This window comes from Zosterops lateralis, assembly GCF_965231275.1.
Source record: "Zosterops lateralis genome assembly, chromosome: 5".
In the NCBI taxonomy this organism is placed as follows: Eukaryota; Metazoa; Chordata; class Aves; order Passeriformes; family Zosteropidae; genus Zosterops; species Zosterops lateralis.
In genome coordinates, this window is record NC_139766.1 from 30551483 (window position 1) to 30568317 (window position 16835).

Here is a 16835-nt window from a genome sequence, read left to right on the forward strand (position 1 = left end):
TTAAGTTATTTATCATATAGGGTGTTGTTTACAAGCTTATTTTCACACATTTTCTTAGCCATTTATATGCTCTCTAAAGAATTATATTTTTTTTTCTTGATGTTTTAAATAAAATTAATTTTGTCATCCGTATTTTCATGCATTTATCATCTAGTGGGTTTTAGAACAAATGTTGAGCCTAGGGGGAAAGAGATAAAATAATACAAAGTATATTAAGAAAAGCTCCAATTACATGTATGATTAAAAGAAGTTTCTCACTGTGTAATTATATATTTGTATAACAAAGAAACCAAACTTGAAATCTAAAGAAATTAAAGGAAAAAAAGGTATAAGACGGCTTAACTGGATTAATTAAAACTTTAAGAAAGCTTTTAAAATAAAAGCTGAGATGATGGAAAACAAGTAACCTCTTGTAGTTTTAGGCTACATAAACTTGAAGTGGTATGGGAACTTCAAAAGTCTTCAGTGGTACAAGTGAAAAAGTATTTAGGGAAAGAAAAGTCATCTTTGTATGGTGAGAATAGGGTACAAATATTTAAGAAACAATATTAGGTCTTTTTACCTTGAAACTAAATATGGTTAGTAATTCTGCAGGAGAGAGGGATGGAGCGTTGTCACCCCAAGATGGAAACAAAACCCAAGGTGGTTGTGCCCAGCTTGGCCACAACAGTGAACTGATGCTCTAAAAGTAAAAAAGTCTCATGCATAAACCTGAAGATGAATAAGAGCACTTGCAGATCAAATTGAAAACTAAGGAAGTGCAGCGACTGGTTCTGAAAAAAAAAAATTGTAAATATGTCAGTTTATCTGGTGATTATGCAGACATCTTTTTTGAAAGCATTATTACTATGAATATTAACAGAAAATCAGAGACATTTGAGCTGTGATTTACAAAAAATCAGATTAACCTGTTATATTTTTATATGAATTTTGAATTTTAAAAAGGTAGCATCTTTTTATAAAGATGAAAAAGGATATTTGATAGCTATAGGACACACTGATACAGTGATACATGCACTACTCTTGTGAAACTGCTCCTAAACTAATAAAGATTGTCCTTAGTAGCAGTGAAAGGTAGTTGGAGGAAGTATCTAGTCAACTTTGGATAAACCATCTAGAAACCGTATTTTTTATGAAGATGCCATACCTCATCCAAGCTGCTTTTCATCTGGCTCATTGGCTTTGACATAGTACCATGGTTGTATGGTTCATGAAACAGAGATGTCTCACTCCGAACTGCAAAAAAACTATTGGAACAGCACATTAATCAGTCATTCAAGCATCTCTACTTTGCTGTAATCAGACTGAAAAGAAAAATAGCACTATTTTTATTCTTTATATTTCAAAGCAATTAATGCCACAAGCTGAGTTTCTCTGAATGAAACTGATAAAACTCAGAGATGGTAATATTAGACGAGCTTAATTTTGAAGGGAAATTGATTTAACCTGTATACATTTCAGATTTAGATCTCTATTCCTGATTGCATTGGTATAAATGAAAAGCAAAGTGAGCCCAAAGTGTTATGTCAGAATAGAATCAATTTACTTCTATTCTGCATTTCTATTAAAATAAAGCTAAAGACATCATTCAAAGCCAAGGAATTATAATGTAAAAGACAATAGAAAATTAAGTCTGTTGATTTTCATTATTTTCCATTGGACTATACCTCAGAGGTAGTATTCTTTCAGCAAAATTACAGAAAATACTATCAAAAGAAAAGCTTCCTTTAGGAGAAGACATACTGCATTGCAGATGATTTGGGAAGCCACCAAAACTGCCAAATTCAGGTAAAAGCAAGTGCTAACTTACTGATTATCACTATAGTTGTATTCGGTCTTTACAGCATTAACGGATTTTTCTCTTTTTTTCCCTGGGGAGAGGTCTGCAGTGGTGTCTAGGTGTTTAGAATGTCCTATCTGTAGAAAACTTTGAAAATATAAGTTTGATCTTTTTTATGTGCAACTTAAGTATTTGAAGGTTTCCCATTGCTTCTACATGTGTTATTTTTCAAGGAATGTAGTGGAAGAAACCCTACCTTTTAATTCAAATAAGCAAAAATAGAAAAATAGGTTTACACTTCTTTCTTATTCATCAGCTTGGATACTGGCAGAACCAATGATAACCTGATATAAACTGGAATTTTAGGAAACCATTAAGGTTTCCTAAAATTATCATCTTAACCTAAACTTTAACCAAGACAGTCATATCTCAACTCCAATAATAAACCGTAAATATTTTTAATGTTAGGCACAACATACCTGGTTAGGGTATTGCACACTGCAAAAGACACTGCATTCCACTGCCTGGAATGATCAGATAATTCCCTGACCTTTGAAATCTGAGGTTGTTGTCTACCTTATCTTCTTTATTAACATCCAAAATCTGGATGTTAATTGGCCTAACTCTGATCTCTGATCTCTACTAGCCAAGTAAAGCCTAATAAGAATGAATCCATATGATGTTGCACATCAATTTGAGGCCATAGAAAAATCACTAAACATTCTTTCCTCCTACAATCAAGTTATCGAGGCTCTTCAATATATATAATGGCAAAATACTATGTCTCTAGAATAAATATAATATTTTTCTGTAACTACAGGAAACAATCATATGAAAGACAATAAGTATTGATTTTTTAGGGTAAATAGTACCTTTCAGTTATCTTCTGTTCCTCCCCTGTAGGGGAAATTATTGAATGTAGAAATTGTGCCTTGCTCTCTGGTGCAGTCTGCACATGAATGAATGTGTTGGTGGGACCATGCCCCAGAGCATAGGATTTCACCTACAATAGCTATGAACTCAGTACTTCACAGTTCTCAGTGGACTCATAAGGGGTTTTAATGTCAGTTTGGTTGTGATTTTCTCTCAGAAATTAAACATGGGTCAATAACTATGTTTCCACCACAAAATTGTTCAGGGGAAGATTCTTATTTGTAAAGAATTACCTACAAATGCTTTATAGAAAAATAAAAAGGTCACAATTTCTTCATGTGTTGTTTTAAATTGCAAGAAAGAAAGTTCTGCTCAGTGTTCTATCACCTAATTCAATCAAAATTAATTCCTCAGCCTGGAGTCTGTCATTCCTTACACAGCTGAAGTTTAAAACCCTGGTTTAAAAATTTCATTCCTCTCATAATATTTTTTGTCTTATTCTTGCCATCTTCACATTTGTTTGAAGGATTTGGTTTTGGTCTAGCTGGGGTATGAAGGAAGGAGTGAAGAATTTGGTGGTATTGTTGATACCAGTATTTTCCACCAGACAGTGTCTAATTGCTGTTCCAGATGAGTTACACGTGCCAGAAACAAGCAGAGGTTTGTAAGCATCAATTTCAATATTGATGTTGAAACACTGTGAAAGAAAGAACTCTACAACTAATAGCTGTTAGAGCAATATGTATTTATCAACATTGAGATGCGTGGGAAATAATTTCACCAAAGGCATGCATCCCCATCAGGGAACTTGCCCTCCTTATTATTCTCTGAGGTCTTACATATGCATGACATTCTGTGGTCCCCCTTCATACATACTCATTCCCTGACCCTGCCCATCCTTGTGTGGTATGGTAATTACTCCACGCCCTTCTGGGCATGCTCAATTCATTGTGATGGTGGTGGTCTCCAGGCCATGGTGGTGGTCTCCTGGTGTTCACCTCTTCACCTTTATCTCTGCCATGCATGTTTTGGCCCTCTTGGCACATTTTCAAGGAAATATATAATCTAAGAGTCTGTGCTCTTTTCTTTATGCCCTTAGCCCTGTTATTTTGCTGTTTAGGCTAGTTCTTCTAACTATTGCCAAGACTCCCAGTACTTGTAGTGCTTAAAAATATGCAAAAGGGTAACAGTCACAGCATTCAGTGTTCACTAAAAGTCTCCTAAAATGCAATTCATATATTGTTATGTACTACTTGAAATACATTCTAACATATAGTATATGTTCTTAAATCTACTATAAAGAATCAGCTGAGATTTTTCAAATCTATCTCTCAATGTAGTTCAGTTTAAACTTTTGTTTGCAACTCCCATAACACTCTCCTGTACCAAAATAAATAAATAAAAAAACCCCAAAAAACAAAAACAAACCTCTTTCAAATATCTGCAACATTTCCTTGTCGCGCCTACCCCCAAGAGTAGGTCATCCTTCACGAGAGTAGCTTTGTCAAAATAGTTATGTGGTCATAGCTCCACTGACTCAAATTATCCCCTTCTTTCAGAATTCACTTCTGCTGGTACCCTTTTTATTTCTTTTTAGCTTTAAAATATATTCTGGCTATTTTAATATGGTACTTTCTGGAGGTTTGCTTGTTTGTGTGTTTGTTTTTAATGTCCCTCGCTCTCCAATTCCTCTCTTCAGGAAAACTTAACACTATTCACTAAGAGCAAAGATGAGTTACATGAAATACTCAAAGATATTGAAACAGGAACCAGAGAAATACTGAAACAGATACTAGAGAAATACAGAGCATCTGCTGTAACTTTACTTCAGTTTTACTGTGTTTATGCATGAGAATAGAAACCAGTGCTTTTTAAACCGTGAAAGTTTAAACTATGAAAGGACAAATATCTTTATTGTAAAGGCTGTAAGTTAAAAAATATATGAATGTGAATAAGCAGTGCTATATTGTTACAGCATTAAATGCATAAAATTCATGGTAGTTACGGTAGTATTAATTTATCAGTAGTTATGGTAGTATTAATTTATACTATTAATCATAGTATTTTGATACTTAGATTAAATAATTCTCCTTATACATGTTGCTGCAGTTATTTGACTGCATTTGCAGTATTACTGCTTTGCTAAACATAAGAAACCAGCAACAAATCTCTCTGTAGTATATGTAGACTATATATTCTAGTTTAGTCACTCCAGCTGTGGCCTCTTCTGTACCTAAGGTCAGACTTGCACCTTATAACAAAATTTACTAACCTTTTTTTATTGTTTTTATGAATTTTTCGAGACAAGACAAGACAAGAATTACTATGTGAGATGAACTTTATCTGTCAAGTCATGGCATAAGCACCTGAGTACAGAAGTGAGTTGTGTATTACAGCAACTACTATAACAGGAACACAAGAACCAATAGAGGTCTCACAAGGAGCAGTGCAAGAGCACCAGTGCCCTGACCTGAACTGCCTTTGGTTCCCTCCTGTCCCAAGTGATTACCTGAACAGATGGTGACCTAACTGATGGACTAAATGAACTCTTCTGTCATTGTGTAGACACTGGTGGACATTTTACAGACATTTTACAGGGGTGGCCCAGACTAGAGGAATGATCTCTGGGTATTCTATCAAAGGATGAGAAGAGGTGAGTACCTTCAGGTTTATAGTAAATGTCTGGGTACTTCTTTGGAGGGAATTTCTCACAGCCAGGGCACTGTGTGAGGACACTGGCATAATAAAATACACTATCTCACCTTGCAGGATCTGCTTCTAATTGGCCTCTTCCCTTATCTCGTTCAACACCCAGCTCATGGCCTCCAGTTGAGGGTGTGCACCCACTGTGGCTCTTACTGTGTGCACAGTCACCCACTGCCTTTGCAAATGGCTGACTGCTTTGTGTCTGAACCATTAACATCCCAGTCTCAGGTGGTTAATGAAGTCATGTTGGGTAATGTTGGACTTGAGCATGATATGAATAGAATGGAACAAGGGGTGGAGAATGTGCTTGTTTTGACTGGGATAAATTAATTTTCTCCAGAGTAGCTGTATGAGGCAATGTTTTGGATTTTTGCTGAAAGTAGGGAAGTTTTCATTATAGTTGAGCAGTGCTTACTTCATCAAGACCTTTTCTGCTTTTTGCCCCACCCACCTGTGAGGAGGCTGTGGGGGAAGAGTAGGGAGGGGTCACAGGTGAGACAGCTGACCCAACTGACCCAAGGGATATTCCAGGTCATATGGCATCATGTTCAGCATATAAACATGAGAGTAGAAAAAGAATAAGAAAGCAGAGGATGTTCTAAGCAATGGTGCTTGTCTTCCCAAGTCTTACCCATGAAGAAGCTCTGCTTTCCTGGGAATGGCTGAACATCTGCCTGCCCATCAGAAGTTGTGAATTAATTCCTTGATTTGCCTTCCTTCCACATCTTTTGGTTTACCTATTAAACTGTCTTTATCTCAACCCACAAACTTTCTCTCTTTTACTCTTCTGATTCTCTCCCCATTCCACTGGGGTAAGTTACTGAGTAGTTGTGTGGTGCTCAGTTGCCATCTGGAATCTTTGGGCTCTTTAAATGAGATGAGTGTGATCACAGAAATTGTTTTAACAGAGAGCTTATGTGGAGAAAAATATATCCTATAGATTATATAAATTTTAAGTTTATTTGGTTAAACAAAGACTATAATATGAGACTAACCAGGTTAGTTCCAGTTTGAATTGTCTTAGCCAGCAAAATTATTTTTAACAGTGTCTCAACCAATTTAGGACAATAATCTCTTTCCATTTTTAAGTTTTGCATAAATAGTGGGCAACTTTATGACCCAAGAAAGTTTTTACATTTCACAGGACCAAAGACAGAGTAGTATGTATGAATGTTTTTTTTTTTTTTTTAATTATTATTTTGGGTGTTTTTGTTGATACAGATACAAAGATACTAAACTTGCAATTTGTTGTTCCTATTCACCCTATATTAGGAAACAAGTGCTGCAAATGCTATTGCCAAAATCTGGAATGTGTGAATTTTTATCATTAGTTCATATATATGAGAATATTAAGAAAATCAACTTTTAGCAGTATTTTCCCTCTTTTCTGTCATGAAAACCTCTAAAATTGCCACCTAGTAAACCTATTTTTTTTTCCTGAAGATTAAGGGCATTTGTCTTATTTCCATCTTTACAAATCTAGAGTCACAAAATGAAATAATGGCTGTTTATTTTGGGCTAAGTTCCTCAGATTTCAGTACAAATTCAGTTTTCATATTGTATCTAGCATAGGCTGTTGCAGTCTTTTTGTTCTACACAAAGTGTGGTGAACATGTATTTGAAGTAAGATATACATACCCTTTGTTTCTGGGAGATAAAGTATCTTTAACATGAACTTGGATGTGTCTTTTCTTCAGGCTGAAGGCAATGAATTACTGAAAGTGAGAATGCAAAGAGAATTAGAACTCAGAAAACTATAACAAATACTTTAGGTAATGCCTCAGAAGTGACAGTGGTATATGTTGATGGCCCTGGGCCAGCTTTAAATTGTCCCTTGTACAGGCTAATTCACACTGAATAAGGGAAAGCTTTTGAGCTGATATTATTAGAAACTTAATTTTCAGTCTTGAAGGATATCAGGAACTATATAGTCCATGCATAAAATCCTTGGACTATTCAATTTTATTAGAAAAATGCCATTTATTTTAGATTAAATGGAATTTTCTTTGCATACTAAACTTGAATATATTTATGTAATGTGTAATTGTACTTTGTGGCACTGTAGTGGAAGTAATCTAGTTATATTAGTTGAAGTATTGCAATAACACAGTTATACTACTTTTGGCACTTGTGCCTGCCTAGATATCTCTACAAAGCATTGTACTGGGTATAATGGCAGTCTACTGCAAAAGAGATATGACAGCTGCATGGAGAATGCTCGCTCGTATTCTAATCCTGACTTTTTGAACTTATAGTATGGTGAATTGGGAGAGAAAGGAGAAAGCATATTCGTTAATATAGTTTAGTAGAGATTTGTATCAGTTTTGGGGTGTCCCAATGAAGCTGAACTATGGATTTAAAAAGAGAGATTAAAAATACCACACATTTTCTGGAACTGAATTTTCAAAAGCAGCTGTATATGAGTATTTGGGACTTCTACAATGCCCTTTCACATCTTTGACCCTAGTCAAGTGTAAAATCATGTTTAAATCTCCTGCAATGATTTGATTAAACAAATGAGCTCTCATTCATTGAGCAAGATTTTTAAAAATCTAGAGTAAAATATATATTTAAAGAAACTCAAAGTGTAACGGTAGTAGAAAAAGATAGAAAAAACTCCCATGAAATTGTGGTGATAGAGTAATTGAATTTCAGTCTGCCACCCAGAAAATTCTCTGTATACTTCAACTTTTCAGGGAACTTAGGTGCATTTTTTTAGTCTGTTGCTAGTTACAAAGTAAGAGTAGTTCAGATCTAAGTTACACAGTAACATCAGTCAGCCTTGTGCCGTCACCCCCCTGTGAAACCAGAGTCCATGTGCCATCAAGCAAAACTGTTTGGGGTCTAATCTTGGCATGCAGTCTCATACATAAGTAGAACTCTCTCAGCTAACAGGGCGACAGACTACAGCCTGTCTGGGCTTTTTTGAATGATGGTTTGCATGACATGCAAACTAATACCATATTGCCCAGAGATTACCTCATTAACCTGCAGCTCATCACTGTGAAAGTCTGGAGATCACCAAACTCATTGTTTCAGTCCCTACTTGCCATCAAGCAGGAAAATCTAAATTTTATTTATGCAGTTATTATGATTAGACTTCACTGCCTCATGGATTCACGTGATGGTCTTTTTAGCTACTTATTTCTTGATCTCACTGTTGTTTGCCAAAGACATGGCCCATAAATCAGCTGTGAAATCACAAGAATGGAAGAAAAACTCAAGTACAATATTTTACAGTCGATCAGACAGTTATCACTTCAGTGCTACACACACTTACCAAGATTATTTTATTGCATTTTTTGAGTACTAGCACCAATGTTTATGAGACCAAGGTTTGGGCTTCTCCAAATTTAGTGTATATTTACTTATTATTTTCAGTTTTAATTACTACTGAAAGTACATTATGGCTGAGGAAGGGGGATCAGTATGAACCTAATCTGTTGTATACAAGCAGATGAACTTTCTATTAGGCAGAAAACAGTTTCCATAATTTCCACAAAAATGGTAATGTGGAATACAGTAGATTATTTCAATAGCAGCGGACTTTTATACAGGTTCTGGCATTCCTAGCATTATCAAGAATTAGCAAAATACTTTACCTTCTTTAGTACTGACTGTGGCTTTGTTGCAAACAGGGTCCTGTTAATAAAGGAGGTGAAAAATTTGGTTTCATAGTAAAACAGACTTTCAGAGTCCAGACTGAAATACTGTTTAAGCAACATTCAAGACTAAATTGTCACTGTCATATTGCATTTAACCATACCTGAAATATATATTGGAAATTCTTATGCAACATGATTACAAAGGATGCAGTCCCTAAGAAAGGTCAACAAAACCAAGGGAAAGAAGATGGCTTAAATGTGATGCACTCATATTGCTTACTTCGAGTGATTTATGTGTAGCATAAAGATTACTAAGAATTCTTAAGGTGCATGAAAGGAAAGTATGAAACAACATAAAAAAATATACAGGGTATTTTTTTGAGTAAATAATTTTACTAAAAATGCATACAGTGTGGACACAGCTCAGTAGATTGAAATTGAAATCAGTAGATTTCAATATATAAGCTTTAAAACATTTTTTGGCCAAGGGAACACAAAAAAGAGTGAATGTATGTATGAGGGTTTTGGATTTATTTTTGATGTTAGAAGTCTGTATTATTTTGCTGTAATAAAGTAAAGCTTTTGATTCCGCTTGTTCCAAACTTAGCAAATGAATAAAAAGATATCTCGTAAGCTGTTACAACAGCAGTCTAATTCTACAGCCTTTGCTTCTGCAAATACATAGACTGACAGATAACTTCCATATGAGAAGGCATATTAATGACATTTTTGACTAGCCAAAAATTGGTACATTATATGTGAATCTGGTGATGTTTGATATTTGTTAGAAAAATTCCACTTTCCTATGAAAGAGCTTAGAGCTGAAAGCCAGAAAAAATAGATTATGTGCCTGCCCTGTCAGGTGCATGATTAAAGATGCTACATTTTATGATACTGCATAGAATTTTTTCCAGTGTTAAACAATTGCACATGCTCAAAGGTGACAGAACTAAACTTACATATAAGGGATATAAAAATAGATATAGCACAGAAGTCACTAGTTTTCAAATGATCTGAGATGGCAATGAGGAATAGAATCTGGCTTGCTGCAATGTCTGAGTTTGAAGGATGTTATGAAAATAGAAGAAATTTTTCAATTTTGTTCAACATCACTGTAATGCTAAGAGAAACTACAGAAGTCCTCTTGTGGTCGACACAATAAATAATAATCTTTGGAGTGGAAGGGGAAATTAAAGAAACTATTTTCTGTATAGTGATATTTTCAATGTGGTAGCAAACAAAAAATGTCTGTCCTGAAAAGAGGTTCTTATAAATTCAACCTATGCTCCTTGGAAATAGTTATGCTTTGCAGAGAGCAGTGTTCAATTTATTTTACGGGTAAGTTTGACTGAATATGGTTTAAATTTTTTCTGGTAAAACTATGAATGACTGATTGCTTTTTCCAGTTTGCCATCTGAATAGGAAAAATAAAATGGACAAACTGTTTCTGAAGTGAACAAGAAATGCTTTCCATCAAGATGCAAAGACAAAATGAAGAATAGGGCATACTGCCTGAATGCCATTATCAGTGTCTCCTTGTCTCTTCTGGAAACATTCAGGTTTACCTATGGAAAAACTGCAGAGGATGCACCAAACAGTCAGGTAGATATTCCAGTAGGCAACATTGCATCTGTAAATTAAAAGATCTACAGACAAGTGGACGGACATTAAGATTCTTATTTACCTTATTTGCCTCATTTACCTTATATCTCCATGCAAAAGACCTTTAATAAAAACTATGTACTATTTTCACCTAATGGATATCATTCAGATGAGAGAACTCAGACCGAGCCTGTAAAACCACATCCATTCTCTCTCTATTGCAATAATCCTTTGCATATTTGTAGTATAAGCGTACATTTTACCTTCCTTCTGAGCAGCATTTAGTTTTTAGAAATTATTGTTTTATTATAAGCTGACTCCATTAACATGATCCTTGCATTCACATTTCTTTACATGTGAGCCTTAATTTTCACTTCAATTACCTGCCTCTAAGTGACACCATTCAGAGGCATGTGAAATATTCTAGTCTACTTGGCCCACCTGAAGCCATTTGGTTACAATAGTGGGACATTCAAGGGGTAAGCATAGTCAATATTGTAAAACTTGTTGTTTAGAACTATCTTAGGCAGTGTGTTGCACATATAAACTGTATTTAACTTGACTGAGGAAACCATATCATGATGCTGAATGCTTTCCTTTAGTGTGGTTTGATTATATTTAACCTTAACATTTGTCTGAGAGATCTTATTAGCCAACTAATAGCCCTGACTTTGTTAGATTTTTATGAATTAAAATTCATCTACGGGAGTAATTGGCTGTTTTAGCAATTCTTTAGGAGAAAGCAAGGAGCACTCTGACTTAGTTTGACAGTATTTTTATAACTTTGATCTCCTTCCTCTATTTATTTTAACTTTTTTTCTGCCCCAACTTTCTATTTAGCTACGCTTCCCAGTGAATTCCTAATGAATATTACCCAGCGAATATATTTTATTATAATTCTGAACTGGAATTTCAGAGCCTGGCAATGCAAATTTTTACCAGAATAGGTACTGTGGAATAAATCCAGGCTTTGTTACTTATGGTAATGGGGAATCTCACTTATAACCTGAACAAAGATGTGAGACTTTAACAGCAATTAAATAATTCTTATTAGCTGTAATACATTTCCCAGGTCATGGAGAGATGGAGTCTGAGAGATATTTTTTTTTTTTTTTAATAAATACTTGTACATGTTCAGAACTACTGTTCAAGAAAACCATACAATTTTATTTCAATGTCTATGACTCAGATATCTGATATGGCACCTTATTCATACAGCCTTTTTGTACTGACAATCCTTGAATACTTTCCAAAACAAAATCGTTCTACCTAAAATATTGACATTGTTTGACTGCATTTATTACTTGGACAGTATTCACTGTGCATATAGGTTGTGAACTTAAAGGGTCTTACTGGACCAGTTAAGGTACTCACAAGTTTAAAATCAATTATGTATAGAAATTAAAGTGAAAATTATAAAGAGAAAATTAAACAAATCCAAAAAGCCCAAACAAATCCAATCTGTCCAGTGAAGTGCAATCTAATTTGGACAGAGCAAAGACAGAAATGAACCATATCAATTGGGCAGTGTACAAACAGTGATCAATAAGCCTTTGGTGAAAAGTTTTTCTCCCCAGAAAGTGTTCAGATATTGACAAATTGCACAATACCTGCAAAATTTGAGCAATTTTGTCTGTTTCAAATGAATTGCAATGTAATCATACACCATAAGTGTGAAATTAAAGAGACACCTTTAAGAAATGTAAGGACACGTGTAAATAATTGTCAGGTCTATTCATGGGCATAAAAATCAAGTTCTTCTGCCAAAATGGCAACAAAGTATCTTTCATTCTGTAGGAAAATTATGTTCATTTCCATTTATTTCAAACTGAAAAATAGTAGATGCACTGACACTTTAATGTGCATTCTGTCTCTTGCTGTTCCTCTTGGTTGATCAAAGCTAATTTATAGCTCTGCCTTTTTCATAACTCTCAGCAAAGTATGGAGTTATCAATAAGGAATGAAAATACCATTTTTCCACATAGATGATAAGAGCTAAAATCTCATACACTATGGGGTTTACTTACTGAGTTGTAGCTGATTGGTGCCATGCAGTATAAGACAGTCCACAGTCATTTGTAAAACTTAGAGTAACAAAGAATCACTCCTTTAAAAAAAGTAAATTTCAGAGTTCAGAAAAAGAAATTGATACGGAGATACAATTTTAACAAAATGAAATGGCAACATCTCATAACGCAGACCATCCATAATCTTGATTATGCATCTCAAAGTTGAAATATATGTTTGTCTTTTTTCTGGAGATAACATAAATGAAGACTTTACAGTATAGTGTGTGTGCGCATGTATATGAATGCATAAATATGTATACACTCTTACAATAGAGACAAAACCCAATCAGTTTCTAGATATAGTCATATGAAAATCCCGTTCAGCCACGTATTACACATAGTTCAAACTCTGTTTGGCTTTTTTGGCAACACCCCTTTTGCTATCATTGGCCTGTTTCTGCACACATAATTTTCCCACCCATAGAATGCTAAGAAAATCACAATATTCCCCTTCCTTCCCCTCAAATGAGTGAAATCTTCCCAAAGTAAGCAAATAACTAGTCTATTTTTGGCAGTCTGGTTTGTTGGTGCCTGTAATCACCTTTGCAACCTCTGTGTGGGTTGGAGCAGTTGCCCTGCCATGAGCAGCCTGGTGTGCAGCACTTGGGGAAAGGGCTGTGGACAGGCTGTGTGAGCTCAGGGGGAGGTTTCTTTATGACTTGTGGACTGATGGGTTGTAAGGAGCAGAACAGGTGCTCACAGAGCACCTGCCCTTGTTTCTGACTGGAGGTTTGTGAAACATGGGAATCTGCTCTCCCAAGAGAGGCGGGAGGGTGTTTGTAGTTGTGTGAACAAAGTTTTCTAGCAGAGTGTTGGGAAAGTTATGGGTGTCAACTAACATTTTGTAAGTGTGGAAGGTTGTCATTCATATATGTTTTACTGCCTATATTGATCCTGACTATATTTCACTGATTATGAGTTAATTAGTGTCATTTCTAAATCAATAATCCTGATTTAAAATATGTGAAGTGAGAAGTTCTTTGAGGCTCTATTCCAGTTCAGATTTTTTTGACACTAAATACATAAGTGAGCCAAAACCTGCAGTGTGTGAGTTGTCACTAGCCTATTTTACACATGAAGAATTACGATTTTGCAGTAAGTAATAACAGTACTCTATTCTAGAGCATCCCTGTCTAGAAAGAGTATACACCTGCCAAGTATTATGTATATATATGACCCAAAAGAAAACCCACTCCCTAAAATATCAGTCTATTTCTGCCTATTGTCACTGGGATAAATCTGTTTCTCTCCCTCTCTCCCCAAATACTATCCACAACATTATTATCTAATCTGCATATTTGCCTGAAAAAACAGCTACTAAATCTTGCAATTGCTTCTATATCTACAATAATAAATTTTAAGATTGCCTTGAGCAGCAATCCAGCTGGGGCTGCAGAATGTTATTAATCTCAGTCCAATTCATTGTGGAAGATCAAGCTTTAAAAAGTGGTTCTAGCCCTGTTTCTTGAGCATTGAACCTTTGCTGCAAACACCTGTGAACTTTTCTTTGGTGGGATAGTTTTTCATTAGTCAACACACAGAGCCTGGCTTCACCAGCTTTTGATGAAGTGTAGGTAGATAACTTTAGGTGCTCTATATCACTCATTGGAGGCATCTCTACTGAGTAGGATAAATGATGCTTGACATCTATAGCAGGAATGTATCAGGAGGCAGCCAGACCCAGTCACACCTGAGATAAGAAGAAACACACAGGGCAGTGAGGAGCACCATCATTTTATTGATCTTCAGGAACATTATTTCTTTTCAAAAGCCTAATTTAGGGTGAAAGACTCATACCATTTTTACTAGCAATTGTTTCACTAGACTTTTTTGTAATACTTTGGATAACATATTGTTCTGTCATGTGATGTTTAAGAGTTACTCTTTTATTTTCCCAGAAGGATAGTATATTAAAAAAAGTAAATTATCATTAGCATTTTTGCTTTTTTATTTTATAAATTTTATTTCAGATCCAAATATGGATAAGAGATAAATAATGTCTTTATAGAAAGTTAAAAGTACAGCAAACCATGTTTTCATAGAATTTATAAAAACTGTCCTTTTTAAGGGCTGTTTTTATTATATTAGTAATTGCCTCCATATTGGAAAGTGGTGAAAAATTCCAGCTTGATTAAGAGTTAATAGCAAGTAACACAATTGGGAGAAAGTGTGAGACTAGTTTTCTAGAGGCTGGAAAGAGCTATATTTTGAGTCAAAATCCTACTTCAGTCCCTGAATTCTTTCTTTCTTGCAGGGAAAAGCACCTGAGGGAGTTCACTAACTGCTGCGGAATTATTTCAATTTTTGTAGATGGCAGAGTAAGCTGTAGTGACCTAAGCAGTTGGGATCGTCCTGACTACCAGCCCCTGTCCTATATGGAAAGGAGAGTGGTGAAGTTAAAACTGCTGTGAACAGAGGTCTTGCACAGGTGGTAAAAATGTCTTCTCTATTTTGGATGCAAACCCCATTTTCTTTTGATCTTTAGGACTTACATGAAGAAAAGTTAAAACTTTTATAATTGAATTGGTTGTGAGGTATGATAAACCTGCTTTTCATAAAGCTTTTCTGTTTTGAAACTATAAACTTCTTCATAAAGGAAGTGAAATTCTTCTCCATCTCTGAAAGCTGAGTGGAGTTCAACAATTGGTTTAAAGTAGAAAGAGACAGTGACTTTTAGCTTTTTCTCTAGAGTCTAGTAACCTATGTGAAGGAAATCTGGGTTAAGTGCTGTAGAATTTCCTCTGGGAGAAGCTTTACAATACTACAATTTCTTTTTTAGCTTTGCAACACAGCAAACTCTTTGGAAGTCTCAGAAATAAGCTTAACAAACAATGAATTCAGCTGAATACTCACGATGAGACTTTTGCTTGTTGATCATGGGCTTACAGAAGATTGTGTGTTTAATCTTTAGCGGTCGGGGTTAATTCAACAAAGTATCTTAGATCCACAAAAATGTGTAATTAAGATTTGTAACTTTTGAACACCAGAGTAGATAATTGTATTATATTTGTATTTTCTGTATTTCTCATCAGGTTTTCTGATAATTTCTGTGACTCTGAGAGTAAAAAATATAATTTATATCTCCTTGTTTAAGTTTCTACTGCAGCCTAGATTAAGTGTCTGTCAATATGGCAAAACAATGCCCCCATCCATACAACATTGATGTCAACAAATCAAAATCATATTTTCTGACAAGGACAACATTTCATTTTATACAATACCTTTCTGGAACAAAGTGGCCTCATTTTCTTATATAGACATTTATCAGATTTTCTTTAGTGTGCAGCTTTTCCCTTTGAAATAAAACTTACAATGCTATTTAAAAGACTTCCCATTTTTTCTTTTAATCTATTTCTTTTAATTAATCTTTAAAAGATGGTTTCATAACATTAAAAATATAATGGAAAATTTACATATCCTTATACAATATCTTTGCAAATGGGAACAGAGAGCACTGCTTTATACAGCTTTAATTCTTATAAGAAGTGATTTATCTTAGTGACAGCAAAATGTTCTTTCATTAGTTAACCATGAAAGACACTTACCCTTAACAGCAGAACTGAACATGGTCTTGCAAATATTTTTCACATGGTAGCTTATGGAAGGCAGTTGAATAGAAAGTAGGAAACAAAGTTCCATGGGAACTTACAGATATGCTGGTCTGCATCAGATAATTAGGACAGAACAACCCTATACTTGCTAATACCAAAATAATTTGATCTTGTTACAACTTCAGAGATTTTTCACGTTCCAGCCAAAGGATTTTTTTTTTTTTTTTATTAGACAAGGATGAGACTCCTTGACATTTATGAAACAACTGTAATTATCCAGAGGTAAATCTGTCTCTTAAAAAGATTTCATACTTCTAGAAGCTTAAATAGTAAAGAGGAGAAACAATGCCAAAATATCTGTTTATCAAAAAGTGAACCAATTAGCTCTTGGTAGGTTCAGTTCCCTTTGGTCTAAGAGGAATGAATGAGAAAAGTTCAAAAAGTGTACTGTGATTGTTTTGTAACATGAGTATGTGGAAAAGAAGGCTTAAAACAGATTTTGCCCTGTGGTAGGGGAGCAGCAGAACTAGGAAAGGGTTGTGACTAGAGTTGAGACAGGGTAATCACTGCTGTTAGCTATCCTTGTGCCCTTTAAGAGCTCTTCCTAATGTCCACCACTGTGCTCCATCGTGTATTCCCACCACATTGC

At 35.0% G+C, this 16835-nt stretch overlaps 1 long non-coding RNA gene across 2 annotated transcripts; it reads right to left on the reverse strand.

Moving 5' to 3' along the window:
• Nucleotides 1-257: 257 nt before the first annotated feature.
• LOC310909344 lies at nt 258-12766 on the reverse strand. Of its 2 annotated transcripts, none has more exons than XR_014590067.1 (5): nt 12594-12766; nt 6998-7074; nt 1811-1927; nt 1148-1236; nt 258-773 (listed from the first exon to the last, which is right to left on the reverse strand). It is a non-coding gene; the product is annotated as an uncharacterized lncRNA (long non-coding RNA). The 2 variants fall into 2 exon arrangements; XR_014590068.1 differs by lacking the exon at nt 12594-12766 and adding an exon at nt 8962-9003.
• Between the last annotated feature and the right edge of the window lie 4069 nt (nt 12767-16835).